We start from the raw sequence: 17,970 nt of genomic DNA on the forward strand, positions 1-17,970 counted from the left end.
CAGTCAGCAGGCCTTCCTTCTGAGGTACCGCTGTGTGCAGTCTCCAGGCCTTCGTTCCGAGCTATCTCTGGATACAGTCACCAGCCATTCCTTCCAAGTTACCTCTGGGTACACTCAACAGGACTTTCTTCCAAAGTAACTCTGGGTACACTCACCAGGCCTTCCTTCCAACGTACGTCTGGGTACAGCCACCAGGCTTTCCTTCCGAAGCACCTCTGGGTGCAGTCACCGTGCCTTTCTTCCGAGGTACCTCTGGGGACATTCACCAGACCTTCCTTCCGAGGTACCACTGGGTACAGGCACAAGGCCTTCCTTCCGAGGTATCTCTGGGGACATTCACCGGACCTTCCTTCCGAGGTAACACTGGGTACAACCACCGAACCTTTCTTTTGAGGTACCTCTGGGTACCGTCACCAGGCCTTCCTTCCGAGGCACCTCTGGGTACAGTCACCAGGCCTTCCTTCCGAGGCACCTCTGGGTACACTCACAGGGCATTCCTTCCGAGGTACTTCGGGGTACAGTCACCAGGCCTTCCTTCTGAAGTACCTCTGGGAACAGTCACCAGGAATTCCTTTCAAGGTATCTCTGGATACAGTCACAAGGGCTTCCTTCTGCGGTACCTGAGTACAATCACCAGGCCTTCCTTCCAAAGAACCTCTCGGTACAGACACCAGGCCTTCCTTCCGAGGTACCTCTGGGTACAATCACCAGGCCTTCCTTCCGAGGTACCTCTGGGTACAGTCACCTGGCCTTCCTTCCGAGGTATCTCTGGGTACAGTCACCAGACTGTCCTTCCGTGGTACCTCTGTTTAGAAACACCAGGCCTTCCTTCTAAGGAATCTATGGGTACAGTCACCAGACGTTCCTTCTGAGGTACCTCTGAGTACACTCACCAGGCCTTCCTTCCAAGTTACCTCTGCGTACACTCACCAGACCTTCCTTCCGAGGTACCTCTGGGTACAGTCACCAGGCCTTCCTTCCCAGGTATCTCCAGGTGCATTCAAAACCCATTCCTTCCGAGTTACCTCTGTGTGCAGTCACCAGGCCTTCCTTCTGAGGTATCTCTGGATACAGTCACCAGCCATTCCTTCCAAGTTACCTCTGGGTACACTCAACAGGACTTTCTTCCAAAGTAACTCTGCGTACACTCACTAGGCCTTCCTTCCAATGTACCTCTGGGTACAGCCACCAGGCTTTCCTTCCGAAGCACCTCTGGGTGCAGTCACCGTGCCTTTCTTCCGAGGTACCTCTGGGGACATTCACCAGACCTTCCTTCCGAGGTACCACTGGGTACACGCACAAGGCCTTCCTTCCGAGGTATCTCTGGGGACATTCACCGGACCTTCCTTCCGAAGTAACACTGGGTACAGTCGCCGGGCCTTTCTTTTGAGGTACCTCTGGGTACAGTCACCAGGCCTTCATTCTGAGGTACCTCTACGTAAAGTCACCAGGGCTTCCTTCCGAAATACCTCTGGGTACAGTCACCAGGCCATCCTTCCGAGGTACCTCTGGGTACACGCAGCAGTATTTCCTTCCAAGGTACCTCTGGGTAAAGTCACCAGGCCTTCCTTCCGAGATAACTCCGGGTATGCTAACGAGGCCTTCCATCTGAGTTACCTCTGGGTACAGTCACCAGAACTTCGTTTCGAGGTACCTCTGGTTACTGTCATTAGGCCTTCCTTCCGGGGTACCTTTGGGTACAGTCACCAGGCCTTCCTTCCGAGGTACCTCTGGGTATAGTCACCAGGCCTTCCTTCCGAGGTACATCGGGGTACAGTCACCAGACATTCATTCTGAGGTACCTCTAGGTAAAGTCACCAGGCCTTCCTTCCGAGATACATCTGGGTACAATCACCAGGCCTTCCTTCCCAGGTACCTCTGGGTACAGTCACCAGGCCTTCCTTCCAAGGTATCTCTGGGAACAGTCACCAGGCCTTCCTTCCCAGGTACCTCTGGGTACAGTCTCCAGGCCTTCCTTCTGAAGTACATCTCGGTACAGTCACCAGGCCTTACTTCCGAGGTACCTCTGGGTACAGCCACCAGGCCTTCCTCCCGAGGTACCTCTGGGTACAGTCACCTGGCCTTCTTTCCGAGGTAACTCTGGGTACAGTCACCGGGCTTTCCTTCCGAGGTACCTCTGGGTAGAGTCACCGGGCCTTTCTTCCGAGGTACCTCTGGGTACTGTCTCCAGTCCTTCCTTCTGCTGTAGCTCCGGGTACAGTCACCAGGCATTCCTTCTGAGGTACCTCTGTGTACAGTCCCTGGGCCCTGCTTCCGAGGTACCTCTGAGTACAGTTACCAGGCCTTCCTTCCGAGGCAACTCTGGGAACAGTCACCAGGCCTTCCTTCCGAGGTACCTCTGGGTACACTCAACAGCCCTTCTTGGGCGGTACCTCTGTGTACAGTTACCAGGCCTTCCCTCCGAGCTAAATCTGGGTGAACTGACCAGGCCTTCCTTCCGAGCTACCTCTGGGTACAGTCACCAGCCATTCCTTCCGAGGTACCTCTGGGTACAGTCACCAGGCCTTCCTTCTGAGATACCTCTGGGTAAAATCACCAGGCTTTCCTTCCGTAGTGACTCTGGGTACACTCACCAGGCCTTTCTTCCAACGTACCTCTGGGTGCAACCACCGGGCCTTCCTTCCGAAACACCTGTGGGTACACTCACCAGGCCTTCCTTCTGAGCTGCCTCTGGGTACTGTCACCAGGCTTTCCTTCCGAGGTACCTCTGGGTACACTCACTGGGCATTGCTTCCGAGGTACCTGTGGGTAGAGTCACCAGGCCTTCCTTCCGAGGTACTCTGGGTACAGTCACCAGGCCTTTCTTCTGAGGTGCCTCTGAGAACAGTCACCCGGACTTCCTTTCGAGATACCTCTGGGTACACTTCCCAGGCCTTCCTTCCCGGGTACCTCTGGGTACTGTCTCCACTCCTTCCTTCTGATATACCTCTGGGTACAGTCACCAGGCATTCCTTCTGAACTGCCTCTGGGTACTGTCACCATGCTTTCCTTCCGAGGTACCTCTGGGTACACTTACTGGGTAATCCTTCCGAGGTACCATTCGGTATAGTCACCAGACCTCCCTTCCGAGGTACCTCTGGGTACAGTCACCAGGCCTTCCTTCCGAGGTACCCGTGGGTACAGTCACCAGGCCTTCCTTCCGAGGTAAATCTGGGTACACTCACCAGAAATGCCTTCCGAGGTAACTCTGGGTAAAGTCACAAGGACTTCCTTCCAAGTTCCTCTGGGTACAGTCACCAGGCCTTCCTTCCTACCTACCTCTGGCTACAGTCAGCAGGCCTTCCTTCTGAGGTACCGCTGTGTGCAGTCTCCAGGCCTTCGTTCCGAGCTATCTCTGGATACAGTCACCAGCCATTCCTTCCAAGTTACCTCTGGGTACACTCAACAGGACTTTCTTCCAAAGTAACTCTGGGTACAGTCACCAGGCCTTCCTTCCCAGATAACTCTGGGTACACTCACCAGGCCTTCCTTCCAACGTACCTCTGGGTACAGCCATCAGGCCTTCCTTCCGAAGAACCTCTGGGTGCAGTCACCGTGCATTCCTTCCAAGGTACCTCGGGGTAAAGTCACCCGGCCTTCCTTTCGAGGTACCTCTGGGTATAGTCACCAGGCCTTCCTTCTGAGGTACCTCTGGGTACAGTCGTTAAGACTTAGTTCCGAGGTACCTCTGGTTACCGTCACTAGGCCTTCCTTCCGAGATATCTTCGGGTAAAATCACCAGGCCTTCCTTCTGAGGTACCTCTGGGTACAGTCACCAAGTCTTCCTTCTGAGGTACCTCTGAGAATAGTCACCGGGACTTCCTTCCGAGGTACCTCTGGGTACAGTCACCAGGCCTTCATTCCGAGGTAACTGTGGGTACAGTAACCAGGCCTTCCTTCCTTGGAAACTCTGGGTACAGTCACCAGACCTTCCTTGTGAGATACCTCTGGGTACAGGCACTAGGTCTTCCTTCCGAGGTACCTATGGAACAGTCAACAGGCCTTCATTCCGACGTACCTCTGGGTAGAGTCACCAGGTATTCCTTACGAGGTACCTCTGGGAACAGTAACCAGGCCTTCCTTCCGAGGTATATCTCGGTACACTCACAAGGCCTTTCCTCCGAGGTAACTCTGGGTACACTAACCAGGCCTTCCTTTCAGGTACCTCTGGGTACACTCACCAGGCCTTCCGTCTGAGACACCTCTGGGTGCAGTCACCAGGCTTTCCTTCAAAGGCACCTCTGGGAACAGTCACCAGGCCTTTGTTCCGAAATACCTCTGGGAACAGTCACGAGGCCTTCCTTAGGAGGTACCTCTGGGAACAGTCACCAGGCCTTCCTTCCGAGGTATCTCTGGGTACAGTTACTAGGCCTTCCTTCCGTTGTACCTCTGGGTACAGTAACCAGGACTTCCTTCCTAGGTAACTCTGGGTAAAGTCACCTGGCCATCCTTCCGAGGTACCTCTGGGTACAGTCACCAGGCCTTTCTTCTGAGGTACCTCTGAGAACAGTAACCGAGACTTCTTTACGAGATACCTCTGGGTACACTTACTTGACCTTCCTCCGAGGTACCTCTAGGTACAGTCTCCAGTCCTTCCTTCTGATATAGCTCTGGGTACAGTCACCAGGCATTCCTTCTGAGGTATCTTTGGTACACTCACCAGGCCTTCCTTCTGAGGAACCTCTGGGTACAGTCACCCAGCCTTCCTTCCGAGGTAACTCTGGGTACAGTCAACAGGCCTTCCTTCTGAGGTACCTCTGGGTACAGTCACCAGACTGTCCTTCCGAGGTACCTCTATTTAGAGACACGAGGCCTTCCTTCTAAGATGTCTCTGGGTACAGTAACCAGGACTTCCTTCCGAGGTACTTCTGAGTACAGTAACCGGGCCTTCTTTCCTAGGTACCTCTGGGGACTGTCACCAGGCCTTACTACCGAGGTATCTCTGGGTACAGCCACCAGACCTTCCTTCCGAAGCCCCTGTGGGTACAGTCACCAGGCCTTCATTCCGAGGTACCTCGGGGTACAGTCACCAGGCCTTCCTTCTGAACTGCCTCTGGGTACTGTCACCATGCTTTCCTTCCGAGGTACCTCTGGGTACACTTACTGGGCAATCCGTCCGAGGTACCATTCGGTATAGTCACCAGACCTCCCTTCCGAGGTACCTCTGGGTACAGTCACCAGGCCTTCCTTCCGAGGTACCCGTGGGTACAGTCACCAGGCCTTCCTTCCGAGGTAAATCTGGGTACACTCACCAGAAATGCTTTCCGAGGTAACTCTGGGTAAAGTCACCAGGAGTTCCTTCCAAGTTCCTCTGGGTACAGTCACCAGGCCTTCCTTCCTACCTACCTCTGGCTACAGTCAGCAGGCCTTCCTTCTGAGGTACCGCTGTGTGCAGTCTCCAGGCCTTCGTTCCGAGCTATCTCTGGATACAGTCACCAGCCATTCCTTCCAAGTTACCTCTGGGTACACTCAACAGGACTTTCTTCCAAAGTAACTCTGGGTACACTCACCAGGCCTTCCTTCCCAGATAACTCTGGGTACAGTCACCAGGCCTTCCTTCCGAAGAACCTCTGGGTGCAGTCACCGTGCATTCCTTCCAAGGTACCTCGGGGTAAAGTCACCCGGCCTTCCTTTCGAGGTACCTCTGGGTATAGTCACCAGGCCTTCCTTCTGAGGTACCTCTGGGTACAGTCACCAGGACTTCGTTCCGAGGTACCTCTGGTTACCGTCACTAGGCCTTCCTTCCGAGATATTTTCGGGTAAAATCACCAGGCCTTCCTTCTGAGGTACCTCTGGGTACAGTCACCAAGTCTTCCTTCTGAGGTACCTCTGAGAATAGTCACCGGGACTTCCTTCCGAGGTATCTCTGGGTACAGTCACCAGACTGTCCTTCCGTGGTACCTCTGTTTAGAAACACCAGGCCTTCCTTCTAAGGAATCTATTGGTACAGTCACCAGACGTTCCTTCTGAGGTACCTCTGAGTACACTCACCAGGCCTTCCTTCCAAGTTACCTCTGCATACACTCACCAGACCTTCCTTCCGAGGTACCTCTGGGTACAGTCACCAGGCCTTCCTTCCCAGGTATCTCCAGGTGCATTCAAAACCCATTCCTTCCGAGTTACCTCTGTGTGCAGTCACCAGGCCTTCCTTCCGAGGTATCTCTGGATACAGTCACCAGCCATTCCTTCCAAGTTACCTCTGGGTACACTCAACAGGACTTTCTTCCAAAGTAACTCTGCGTACACTCACTAGGCCTTCCTTCCAACGTACCTCTGGGTACAGCCACCAGGCTTTCCTTCCGAAGCACCTCTGGGTGCAGTCACCGTGCCTTTCTTCCGAGGTACCTCTGGGGACATTCACCAGACCTTCCTTCCGAGGTACCACTGGGTACACGCACAAGGACTTCCTTCCGAGGTATCTCTGGGGACATTCACCGGACCTTCCTTCCGAGGTAACACTGGGTACAACCACCGGACCTTTCTTTTGAGGTACCTCTGGGTACAGTCACCAGGCCTTCCTTCCGAAGTACCTCTGGGTACAGTCACCAGACTGTCCTTTCGAGGTACCTCTGGTTAGAGACCCCAGGCCTTCCTTCTAAGGTTCCTCTGGGTACAGTCACCAGGCCTTCCTTCCGAAGTATCTCTGGGTACAGTCACCAGACTGTCCTTTCGAGGTACCTCTGGTTAGAGACACCAGGCCTTCCTTCCGAGGTACTTCTGGGTACAGTCACCAGGCCTTCTTTCTGAGTTACCTCTAGGTAAAATCACCAGGCCTTCCTTCCTATATAACTCTGGGTACAGTCACCAGGTCCTTCCTTCCGAAGTACCTCTGGGTACAGTCTCCAGGCCTTTCTTCCGAGGTACCTATGGGTACAGTCACAAGGCCTTCATTCCGAGGTACCTGTGGGTACAGTAATCAGTCTTCCTTCCAAGGTAACTCTGGGTACAGTCCCCAGGCCTTCCTTCCGAGCTTCCTCTGGGTACAGTCACCAGCCATTCCTTCCGAGGTACCTCTGGGTACACTCACCAGGCCTTCCTTACGAGTTACCTCTGGGTTCAGTCACCAGGCCTCCATTCTGAGGTACGTCTAGGTCAAGTCACCAGGCCTTCATTCCGAAATACCTCTGAGTACAGTCACCAGGCCTTAATTCTGAGGTAACTTTGGTTACAGTCACCAGGCCGTCCTTCCGAGGTACCTCTGGGTACAGTCACCAGGCCTTCCTTCCGAGGCACCTCTGGGTACACTCACAGGGCATTCCTTCCGAGGTACTTCGGGGTACAGTCACCAGGCCTTCCTTCTGAAGTACCTCTGGGAACAGTCACCAGGAATTCCTTTCAAGGTATCTCTGGGTACAGTCACAAGGGCTTCCTTCTGCGGTACCTGAGTACAATCACCAGGCCTTCCTTCCAAAGAACCTCTCGGTACAGACACCAGGCCTTCCTTCCGAGGTACCTCTGGGTACAATCACCAGGCCTTCCTTCCGAGGTACCTCTGGGTACAGTCACCTGGCCTTCCTTCCGAGGTATCTCTGGGTACAGTCACCAGACTGTCCTTCCGTGGTACCTCTGTTTAGAAACACCAGGCCTTTCTTCTAAGGAATCTATGGGTACAGTCACCAGACGTTCCTTCTGAGGTACCTCTGAGTACACTCACCAGGCCTTCCTTCCAAGTTGCCTCTGCGTACACTCACCAGACCTTCCTTCCGAGGTACCTCTGGGTACAGTCACCAGGCCTTCCTTCCCAGGTATCTCCAGGTGCATTCAAAACCCATTCCTTCCGAGTTACCTCTGTGTGCAGTCACCAGGCCTTCCTTCCGAGGTATCTCTGGATACAGTCACCAGCCATTCCTTCCAAGTTACCTCTGGCTACACTCAACAGGACTTTCTTCCAAAGTAACTCTGCGTACACTCACTAGGCCTTCCTTCCAACGTACCTCTGGGTACAGCCACCAGGCTTTCCTTCCTAAGCACCTCTGGGTGCAGTCACCGTGCCTTTGTTCCGAGGTACCTCTGGGGACATTCACCAGACCTTCCTTCCGAGGTACCACTGGGTACAGGCACAAGGCCTTCCTTCCGAGGTATCTCTGGGGACATTCACCGGACCTTCCTTCCGAAGTAACACTGGGTACAGTCGCCGGGCCTTTCTTTTGAGGTACCTCTGGGTACAGTCACCAGGCCTTCATTCTGAGGTACCTCTACGTAAAGTCACCAGGGCTTCCTTACGAAATACCTCTGGGTACAGTCACCAGGCCTTCCTTCCGAGGTACCTCTGGGTACACGCAGCAGTACTTCCTTCCAAGGTACCTCTGGGTAAAGTCACCAGGCCTTCCTTCCGAGGTAACTCCGGGTATACTAACGAGGCCTTCCATCTGAGTTACCTCTGGGTACAGTCACCAGAACTTCGTTTCGAGGTACCTCTGGTTACTGTCATTAGGCCTTCCTTCCGGGATACCTTTGGGTACAGTCACCAGGCCTTCCTTCCGAGGTACCTCTGGGTATAGTCACCAGGCCTTCCTTCCGAGGTACATCGGGGTACAGTCACCAGACCTTCATTCTGAGGTTCCTCTAGGTAAAGTCACCAGGCCTTCCTTCCGAGATACCTCTGGGTACAGTCACCAGGCCTTCCTTCCCAGGTACCTCTGGGTACAGTCACCAGTCCTTCCTTCCGAGGTACCTCTGGGTACAGTCACCAGGCCTTCCTTCCAAGGTACCTCTGGGTATAGTCTCCAGGCCTTCCTTCTGAGGTACATCTCGGTACAGTCACCAGGCCTTCATTCCGAGGTACCTCTGGGTACAGTCACCAGGCCTTCTTTCCGAGGTACCTCTGGGTACAGTCACCAGGCCTTCTTTCCGAGGTACCTCTGTTTACAATCAAAAGGACTTCCTTCCGAGGTAACTCTGGGTACAGTCACCAGGCCTTCCTTCCGAGGTACCCCTGGGTAGAGTCACCGGGCCTTCGTTCCGAGGTAACTCTGGGTACTGTCTCCAGTCCTTCCTTCTGCTGTAGCTCTGGGTACAGTCACCAGGCATTCCTTCTGAGGTACCTCTGCGTACAGTCACCGGGCCCTTCTTCCGAGGTAACTCTGGGTACAGTTACCAGGCCTTCCTTCCGAGGTACCTCTGGGTACACTCAACAGCCCTTCTTGGGCGGTACCTCTGTGTACAGTCCCCAGGCCTTCCTTCCGAGCTAAAGCTGGGTGAACTGACCAGGCCTACCTTCCAAGCTTCCTCTGGGTACAGTCACCAGCCATTTCTTCCGAGGTACCTCTGGGTACACTCACCAGGCCTTCCTTCTGAGGTACCTCTGGGTAAAATCACCAGGCTTTCCTTCCAAGTTACCTCTGGTTGGAGACACCAGGCCTTCCTTCTGAGGTACATCTGGGTACAGTCACCAGGACTTACTTTCGAGGTACCTCTGGGTACACTCACCAGGCCTTCGTTCTGAGGCACCTCTGAGTACAGTCACCAGGACTTCCTTTCAAGGTACCTCTGAGTACAGTCACCAGGCCTTCCTCCGAGGTACCTCTGGGTACAGTTACCAGGCCTTCCTTCCGAATATGTCTCTCGGTACAGTCACCAGCAATTCCTTCCAAGTTACCTCTGGGTACACTCACCAGGACCTTCTTCCCAAGTATTTCTGGGTACACTCACCAGTCCTTCCTTGCAACGTACCTCTGGGTACAGCCACCAGCAGGCATTCCTTTCGAAGCACCTCTGAGTGCAGTCACCTTGCCTTCCTTCCTAGGTACCTCTGGGTAGAGTCACCAGGCCTTCCTTCCGAGGTATCTCTGGGTAGAGTCAACAGGCCTTCCTACTGAGGTAGCTCTGAGTACACTCACCAGGACTTCCTTTTGAGGTGCCTCTTGGTACGGTCACTAGGCCTTCCTTCCGAGGTACCTTTGGGTACACTCACCAGGCCTCTCTTCCGAGGTAACCCTGGGTACAGTCAAAAGTCCTTCTTTCTGAGGTACCTCTGAGAACAGTCACTGGGCCTTCCTTCCGAGCTATCTCTGGGTACACTCACCAGGCCTTCCTTCCGAGGTACATCGGGGTACAGTCACCAGACCTTCATTCTGAGGTACGTCTAGATAAAGTCACCAGGCCTTCCTTCCGAGATACCTCTGGGTACAGTCACCAGGCCTTCCTTCACAGGTACCTCTGGGTACAGTCACCAGGCCTTCCTTCCGAGGTACCTCTGGGTACAGTCACCAGGCCTTCCTTCTGAGGTACCTCTGGGTAGAGTCAGCAGGCCTTCCTTCCGAAGTACCTCTGGGTACAGTCACCAGACTGTCCTCTCGAGGTCCCTCTGGTTAGAGACACCAGGCCTTCCTTCTAAGGTTCCTCTGGGTACAGTCACCAGGACTTCCTTCCGAGTTACCTCTGAGTACAGTAACCGGGCATTCTTTCCGAGGTACGTCTAGGTCAAGCCACCAGGCCTTCCTTCCGAGATAACTCTGGGTACAGTCACCAGGCCTTCCTTCTGAGGTACCTCTGGGTAGAGTCAACAGGCCTTCCTTCCGAAGTACCTCTGGGTAGTCACCAGGTCTTCGTGCCTTGGTACCTCTGAGTACAGTCACCACGCCTTCATTTCGAGGTACCTGTAGGTACAGTAACCAGGCCTCCCTTCCGAGGTAACTCTGAGTACACTCACCAGACCTTCCTTCTGAGATACCTCTGGGTACAGGCACCAGGCCTTCCTTCCGAGGTACCTCTGTGGACAGTCACCAGGCCTTCTTTCCAAGGCACCTCTGGGTAGAGTAACCAGGCCTTCCTTATGAGGTACCACTGGGTACAGTCACCAGGCTTTCCTTCCGAGTTACCAAGGGTACAGTCACCAGGAATTCCTTCCGAGGTAACTCTGGGTAAAGTCATCAGGCCTTCCTTCCAAGGTACCTCTGGGTACAGTAACCAGGCCTTCCTTCCTGGCTACCTCTGGATACAGTCACCAGACCTTCCTTCCGAGGTACATATGGGTACAGTCACCCAGCCTTCCTTCCGAAGTAGCTATGAGTACAGTCACCAGGCCTCTCTTCCGAGGTACCCGTGGATACAGTCACCAGGACTTTCTTCCAAACTACGTCTTGGTACAGCCACCAGGCCTTCCTTCCCAGGCACCTCTGCGTACAGTCACCAGGCCTTCCCTCCGAGGTAACTATGGCTACAGTCACCAGGCCTTCTCTCTGAGTTTCCTCTAGGTAAAGTCACCAGGCCTTCCTTCCTAGATCCCTCTGGGTACACTCACCAGACCTTCCTTCTGAGGTACCTCTGGGTACAGTCACCAGGCCTTCATTCTGAGATACCTCTAGGTAAAGTCACCAGGGCTTCCTTCCGAAATACCTCTGGGTACAGTCACCAGGCCTTCCTTCGAGGTACCTCTGGGTACACGCAGCAGGACTTCCTTCCAAGGTACCTCTGGGTAAAGTCACCAGGCCTTCCTTCCGAGGTAACTCCAGGTATACTAAAGAGGCCTTCCATCTGAGTTACCTCTGGGTACAGTCACCAGAACTTCGTTTCGAGGTACCTCTGGTTACTGTCATTAGGCCTTCCTTCCGGGGTACCTTTGGGTACAGTCACCAGGCCTTCCTTCCGAGGTACCTCTGGGTACAGTCACCAGGCCTTCCTTCCGAGGTACATCGGGGTACAGTCACCAGAACTTCATTCTGAGGTACCTCTAGATAAAGTCACCAGGCCTTCCTTCCGAGATACCTCTGGGTACAGTCACCAGGTCTTCCCCCAGGTACCTCTGGGTACAGTCAGCAGGCCTTCCTTCCGAGGTACCTCTGGGTACAGTCACCAGGCCTTCCTTCCGAGGTACCGCTGGGTACAGTCTCCAGGCCTTCCTTCTGAGGTACCTCTCGGTACAGTCACCAGGCCTTCCTTCTGAGGTACCTCTGGGTACAGTCACCAGGCCTTCTTTCCGAGGTACCTCTGGGTACAATCAACAGGACTTCCTTCCGCGGTAACTCTGGGTACAGTCACCAGGCCTTGCTTCCGAGGTACCCCTGGGTAGAGTCACCGGGCCTTCGTTCCGAGGTAACTCTGGGTACTGTCTCCAGTCCTTCCTTCTGCTGTTGCTCTGGGTACAGTCACCAGGCATTCCTTCTGAGGTACCTCTGCGTACAGTCACCGGGCCCGTCTTCCGAGGTACCTCTGGGTGCAGTTACCAGGCCTTCCTTCAGAGGCAACTCTGGGAACAGTCACGAGGCTTTCCTTCCGAGGTACCTCTGGGTACACTCAACAGCCCTTCTTGGGCGGTACCTCTTTGTACAGTCCCCAGGCCTTCCTTCCGAGCTAAATCTGGGTGAACTGACCAGGCCTACCTTCCAAGCTTTCTCTGGGTACAGTCACCAGCCATTCCTTCTGAGGTACCTCTGGGTACACTCACCAGGCCTTCCTTCTGAGGTACCTCTGGGTAAAATCACCAGGCTTTCCTTCCAAATTACCTCTGGTTGGAGACACCAGGCCTTCCTTCTGAGGTACATCTGGGTACAGTCACCAGGACTTCCTTTCGAGGTAACTCTGGGTACACTCACCAGGCCTTCGTTCTGAGGCACCTCTGAGTACAGTCACCAGGACTTCCTTCCAAGGTACCTCTGAGTACAGTCACCAGGCCTTCCTCCGAGGTACCTCTGGGTACAGTTACCAGGCCTTCCTTCCGAATATGTCTCTCGGTACAGTCACCAGCAATTCCTTCCGAGTTACCTCTGGGTACACTCACCAGGACCTTCTTCCCAAGTATCTCTGGGTACACTCACCAGTCCTTCCTTGCAACGTACCTCTGGGTACAGCCACCAGCAGGCCTTCCTTTCGAAGCACCTCTGGGTGCAGTCACCGTGCCTTCCTTCTGAGGTACCTCTGGGTACAGTCACCAGGCCTTCCTTCCGAGGTATCTCTGGGTAGAGTCAACAGGCCTTCCTACTGAGGTAGCTCTGAGTACACTCACCAGGACTTCCTTTCGAGGTACCTCTTGGTACGGTCACTAGGCCTTCCTTCCGAGGTACCTTTGGGTACACTAACCAGGCCTCTCTTCCGAGGTAACCCTGGGTACAGTCAAAAGTCCTTCCTTCTGAGGTACCTCTGAGAACAGTCACTGGGCCTTCCTTCCGAGCTATCTCTGGGTACACTCACCAGGCCTTCCTTCTTAGGTACCTTTTTGTAAAGTCACCAATACTTCCTTCCGAGGTACCACTGGGTACAGTCACCAGGCCTTTCTTCTGAGGTACCTCTGGGTACAGTCACCAGGACTTCCTTCTGAGGTACCTCTGGGTACAGTCACCCGACTGTCCTTCTGAGGTACCTCTATTTAGAGACACGAGGCCTTCCTTCTAAGGTGTCTCTGGGTACAGTAACCAGGACTTCCTTCCGAGGTACTTCTGAGTACAGTAACCGGGCCTTCTTTCCTAGGTACCTCTGGGTACTGTCACCAGGCCTTACTACCGAGGTATCTCTGAGTACAGCCACCAGACCTTCCTTCCGAAGCCCCTGTGGGTACAGTCACCAGGCCTTCATTCTGAGGTACCTCGGGGTACAGTCACCAGGCCTTCCTTCTGAACTGCCTCTGGGTACTGTCACCATGCTTTCCTTCCGAGGTACCTCTGGGTACACTCACTGGGCATTCCTTCCGAGGTACCTCTGGGTACAGTCACCAGGCCTTCCTTCCGAGGTACCTCTGGGTACAGTCACCAGGCCTTCCTTCCGAGGTACCCGTGGGTACAGTCACCAGGCCTTCCTTCCGAGGTAAATCTGGGTACACTCACCAGAAATGCCTTCCGAGGTAACTCTGGGTAAAGTCACCAGGAGTTCCTTCCAAGTTCCTCTGGGTACAGTCACCAGGCCTTCCTTCCTACCTACCTCTGGCTACAGTCAGCAGGCCTTCCTTCTGAGGTACCGCTGTGTGCAGTCTCCAGGCCTTCGTTCCGAGCTATCTCTGGATACAGTCACCAGCCATTCCTTCCAAGTTACCTCTGGGTACACTCAACAGGACTTTCTTCCAAAGTAACTCTGGGTACACTCACCAGGCCTTCCTTCCAACGTACGTCTGGGTACAGCCACCAGGGTTTCCTTCCGAAGCACCTCTGGGTGCAGTCACCGTGCCTTTCTTCCGAGGTACCTCTGGGGACATTCACCAGACCTTCCTTCCGAGGTACCACTGGGTACAGGCACAAGGCCTTCCTTCCGAGGTATCTCTGGTGACATTCACCGGACCTTCCTTCCGAGGAAACACTGGATACAGTCACCAGGCATTTCTTTTGAGGTACCTCTGGGTACAGTCACCAGGCCATCCTTCCGAGGTACCTCTGGGTACAGTCACCTGGCCTTCCTTCCGAAGTACGTCTGGGTACAGTCACCAGACTCTCCTTTTGAGGTACCTCTGGGAACAGTCACCAGGCCTTCGTTCCGACGTATCTCTGCATACATTTACTAGGCCTTCTTTCCTACGTACCTCTGGGTACAGTCACCAGGCCTTCCTTCTGAGGTGCCTCTGAGAACAGTCACCCGGATTTCCTTACGAGATACCTCTGGGTACACTTCCCAGGCCTTCCTTCCCGGGTACCTCTGGGTACTGTCTCCACTCCTTCCTTCTGATATACCTCTGGGTACAGTCACCCGGCATTCCTTCTGAGGTACCTATGGGTACACGCACTAGGCCTTCCTTCCGAGGTACCTCTGGGAACAGTCACCAGGCCTTCATTCTGAGGTACCTCTGGGCAGAGTCACCACGCCTTCCTTATGAGGTACCTCCGGGAACAGTCACCAGGCCTTCCTTCCGAGGTACCTCTTGGTACACTCCACAGGCCTTCCTTCCAAGGTACATCTGGGTACAGACACCAGGCCTTCCTTCCGAGGCACCTCTGGGTGTACTCACCAGGCCTTCCTTCCGAGGTTCCTCTGGTAACTGTAACCAGGCCTTCATTCCGAGGTAACTCTGGGGACAGTCACCAGGCCTTCCTTCTGAGGTACCTCTGGGAACAGTCACCAGGCCTTCCTTCCAAGGTACCTCTGGGTACAGTCACCAGGCCTTCCTTCCGAGGTCAATCACGGTACTGTAACCAGGCCTTCATTCCGAGGTAACTCTGGGTAAAGTCACCAGGCCTTCCTTCTGAGGTACCTGTGGGTACGGTCACCAGGCCTTTCTTCTGAGGTATCTCTGAGTACAGTCACCAAGACTTCCTTCAAAGGTACCTCTGGGTACAGTCACCAGGCCTTCCTTCCGAGATAACTCTGGGTACAGTCACCAGTCCTTCCTTCCAACGTACTTCTGGGTACAGCCATCAGGCCTTCCTTCCGAAGAACCTCTGGGTGCAGTCACCGTGCCTTCCTTCCAAGGTACCTCGGGGTAAAGTCACCAGGCCTTTCTTCCGAGGTACCTCTGGGTATAGTCACCAGGCCTTCCTTCTGAGGTACCTCTGGGTAGAGTCACCAGGACTTCGTTCCGAGGTACCTCTGGTTACCGTCACTAGGCCTTCCTTCCGAGATATCTTCGGGTACAGTCACCAGGCCTTCCTTCTGAGGTACCTCTGGGTACAATCCACCAGGCCTTCCTTCTGAGGTCCCTCTTTGTAAAGTCTCCAGTACCTCCTTCCGAGGTAGCAGTGGGTAGAGTCACCAGGCCTTTATTCCGAGGTAACTGTGGGAAGAGTCACCGGACCTTTCTTCCGAGATACTTCTGCGTACAATCACCAGGCCTTCCTTCTGAGGTACCTCTGGGTACAGTCACCAAGTCTTCCTTCTGAGGTACCTCTGAGAATAGTCACCGGGCCTTCCTACGAGATATGTCTGGGTACTGTCACCAGGCCTTCCTTCCGAGGTACCTCTAGATACACTCACCAGGCCTTCCTTCTGAGGTACCTCTGAGAATAGTCACCGGGCCTTCCTTCCGAGGTATCTCTGGGTACATTCACCAGGCCTTCCTTCTGAGGTACCTCTGAGAACAGTCACCGGGCCTTCCTTCCGAGGTATCTCTGGGTACAGTCACCAGGCGTTCCTTCCGAGGTACCTCTCGGTACAGTCACCAGGCCTTCTTTTCGAGGTACCTCTGGGTACGATCAACAGGACTTCCTTCCGAGGTAACTCTGGGTACAGTCACCAGGCTTTCCTTCCGAGGTACCCCTGGGTAGAGTCACCGGGCCTTTCTTCCGAGGTACCTCTGGGTACTGTCTCCAGTCCTTCCTTCTGCTGTAGCTCCGGGTACAGTCACCAGGCATTCCTTCTGAGGTACCTCTGTGTACAGTCCCTGGGCCCTGCTTCCGAGGTACCACTGAGTACAGTTACCAGGCCTTCCTTCCGAGGCAACTCTTGGAACAGGCACCAGGCCTTCCTTCCGAGGTACCTCTGGGTACACTCAACAGCCCTTTGTTGGGCGGTACCTCTGTGTACAGTCACCAGGCCTTCCCTCCGAGCTAAATCTGGGTGAACTGACCAGGCCTTCCTTCCGAGCTACCTCTGGGTACAGTCACCAACCATTCCTTCCGGGGTACCTCTGGGTACAGTCACCAGGCCTTCCTTCTGAGATACCTCTGGGTAAAATCACCAGGCTTTCCTTCCGTAGTGACTCCGGGTACACTCACCAGGCCTTTCTTCCAACGTACCTCTGGGTGCAACCACCGGGCCTTCCTTCCGAAGCACCTGTGGGTACACTCACCAGGCCTTCCTTCTGAGCTGCCTCTGGGTACTGTCACCAGGCTTTCCTTCCGAGGTACCTCTGGGTACACTCACTGGGCATTCCTTCCGAGCTACCTCTGGGTACTGTCACCAGGCCTTCCTTCCGAGGTACTCTGGGTACAGTCACCAGGCCTTCCTTCCGAGGTACTCTGGGTACAGTCACCAGGCCTTCCTTCCGAGGTAAATATGGGTACACTCACCTGAAATGCCTTCCGAGGTAACTCTGGGTAAAGTCACAAGGACTTCCTTCCCAGGTCCTCTGGGTACAGTCACCAGGCCTTTCTTCCTACCTACCTCTGGGTACAGTCAGCAGGCCTTCCTTCTTAGGTACCGCTGTGTGCAATCTCCAGGCCTTCGTTCCGAGGTATCTCTGGATACAGTCACCTGCCATTCCTTCCAAGTTACCTCTGGCTACACTCAACAGGACTTTCTTCCAAAGTAACTCTGGGTACACTCACCCAGCCTTCCTTCCAACATACCTCTGTGTACAGCCACCAGGCTTTCCTTCCGAAGCATCTCTGGGTGCAGTCACCGTGCCTTTCTTCCGAGGTACCTCTGGGGACATTCACCAGACCTTCCTTCCGAGGTACCACTGGGTACAGGCACAAGGCCTTCCTTCCGAGGTATCTCTGGGGACATTCACCGGACCTTCCTTCCGAGGAAACACTGGATACAGTCACCGGGCATTTCTTTTGAGGTACCTCTGGGTACAGTCACCAGGCCATCCTTCTGAGGTACCTCTGGGTACAGTCACCTGGCCTTCCTTCCGAAGTACCTCTGGGTACAGTCACCAGGCCTTCCTTCTGAGGTAACTCTGGGTACAGTCACCAGGCCTTCCTTCCGAGGTACTTCTGGGTACAGTCACCAGGCCTTCATTCTGAAGTACCTCTAGGTAAAGTCAACGGGCCTTCCTTCCGAGGTACCTCTGGATAGAGTCACCAGGCCTTCCTTCCGAGGTACCTCTGGGTACAGTCACCCAGCCTTCCTTCCGAGGTAACTCTGGGTACAGTCAACAGGCCTTCCTTCTGAGGTACCTCTGGGTACAGTCACCAGACTGTCCTTTCGAGGTACCTCTGGTTCGAGACCCCAGGCCTTCCTTCTAAGGTTCCTCTGGGTACAGTAACCAGGCCTTCCTTCCGAGGTACCTCTGGGTACACTCAACAGCCCTTTGTTGGGCGGTACCTCTGTGTACAGTCACCAGGCCTTCCCTCCGAGCTAAATCTGGGTGAACTGACCACGCCTTCCTTCCGAGCTTCCTCTGGGTACAGTCACCAGCCATTCCTTCCGAGGTACCTCTGGGTACACTCA

The sequence above is a fragment of the Loxodonta africana genome, chromosome Y, assembly GCF_030014295.1.
Source record: "Loxodonta africana isolate mLoxAfr1 chromosome Y, mLoxAfr1.hap2, whole genome shotgun sequence".
Classification (NCBI taxonomy): Eukaryota; Metazoa; Chordata; class Mammalia; order Proboscidea; family Elephantidae; genus Loxodonta; species Loxodonta africana.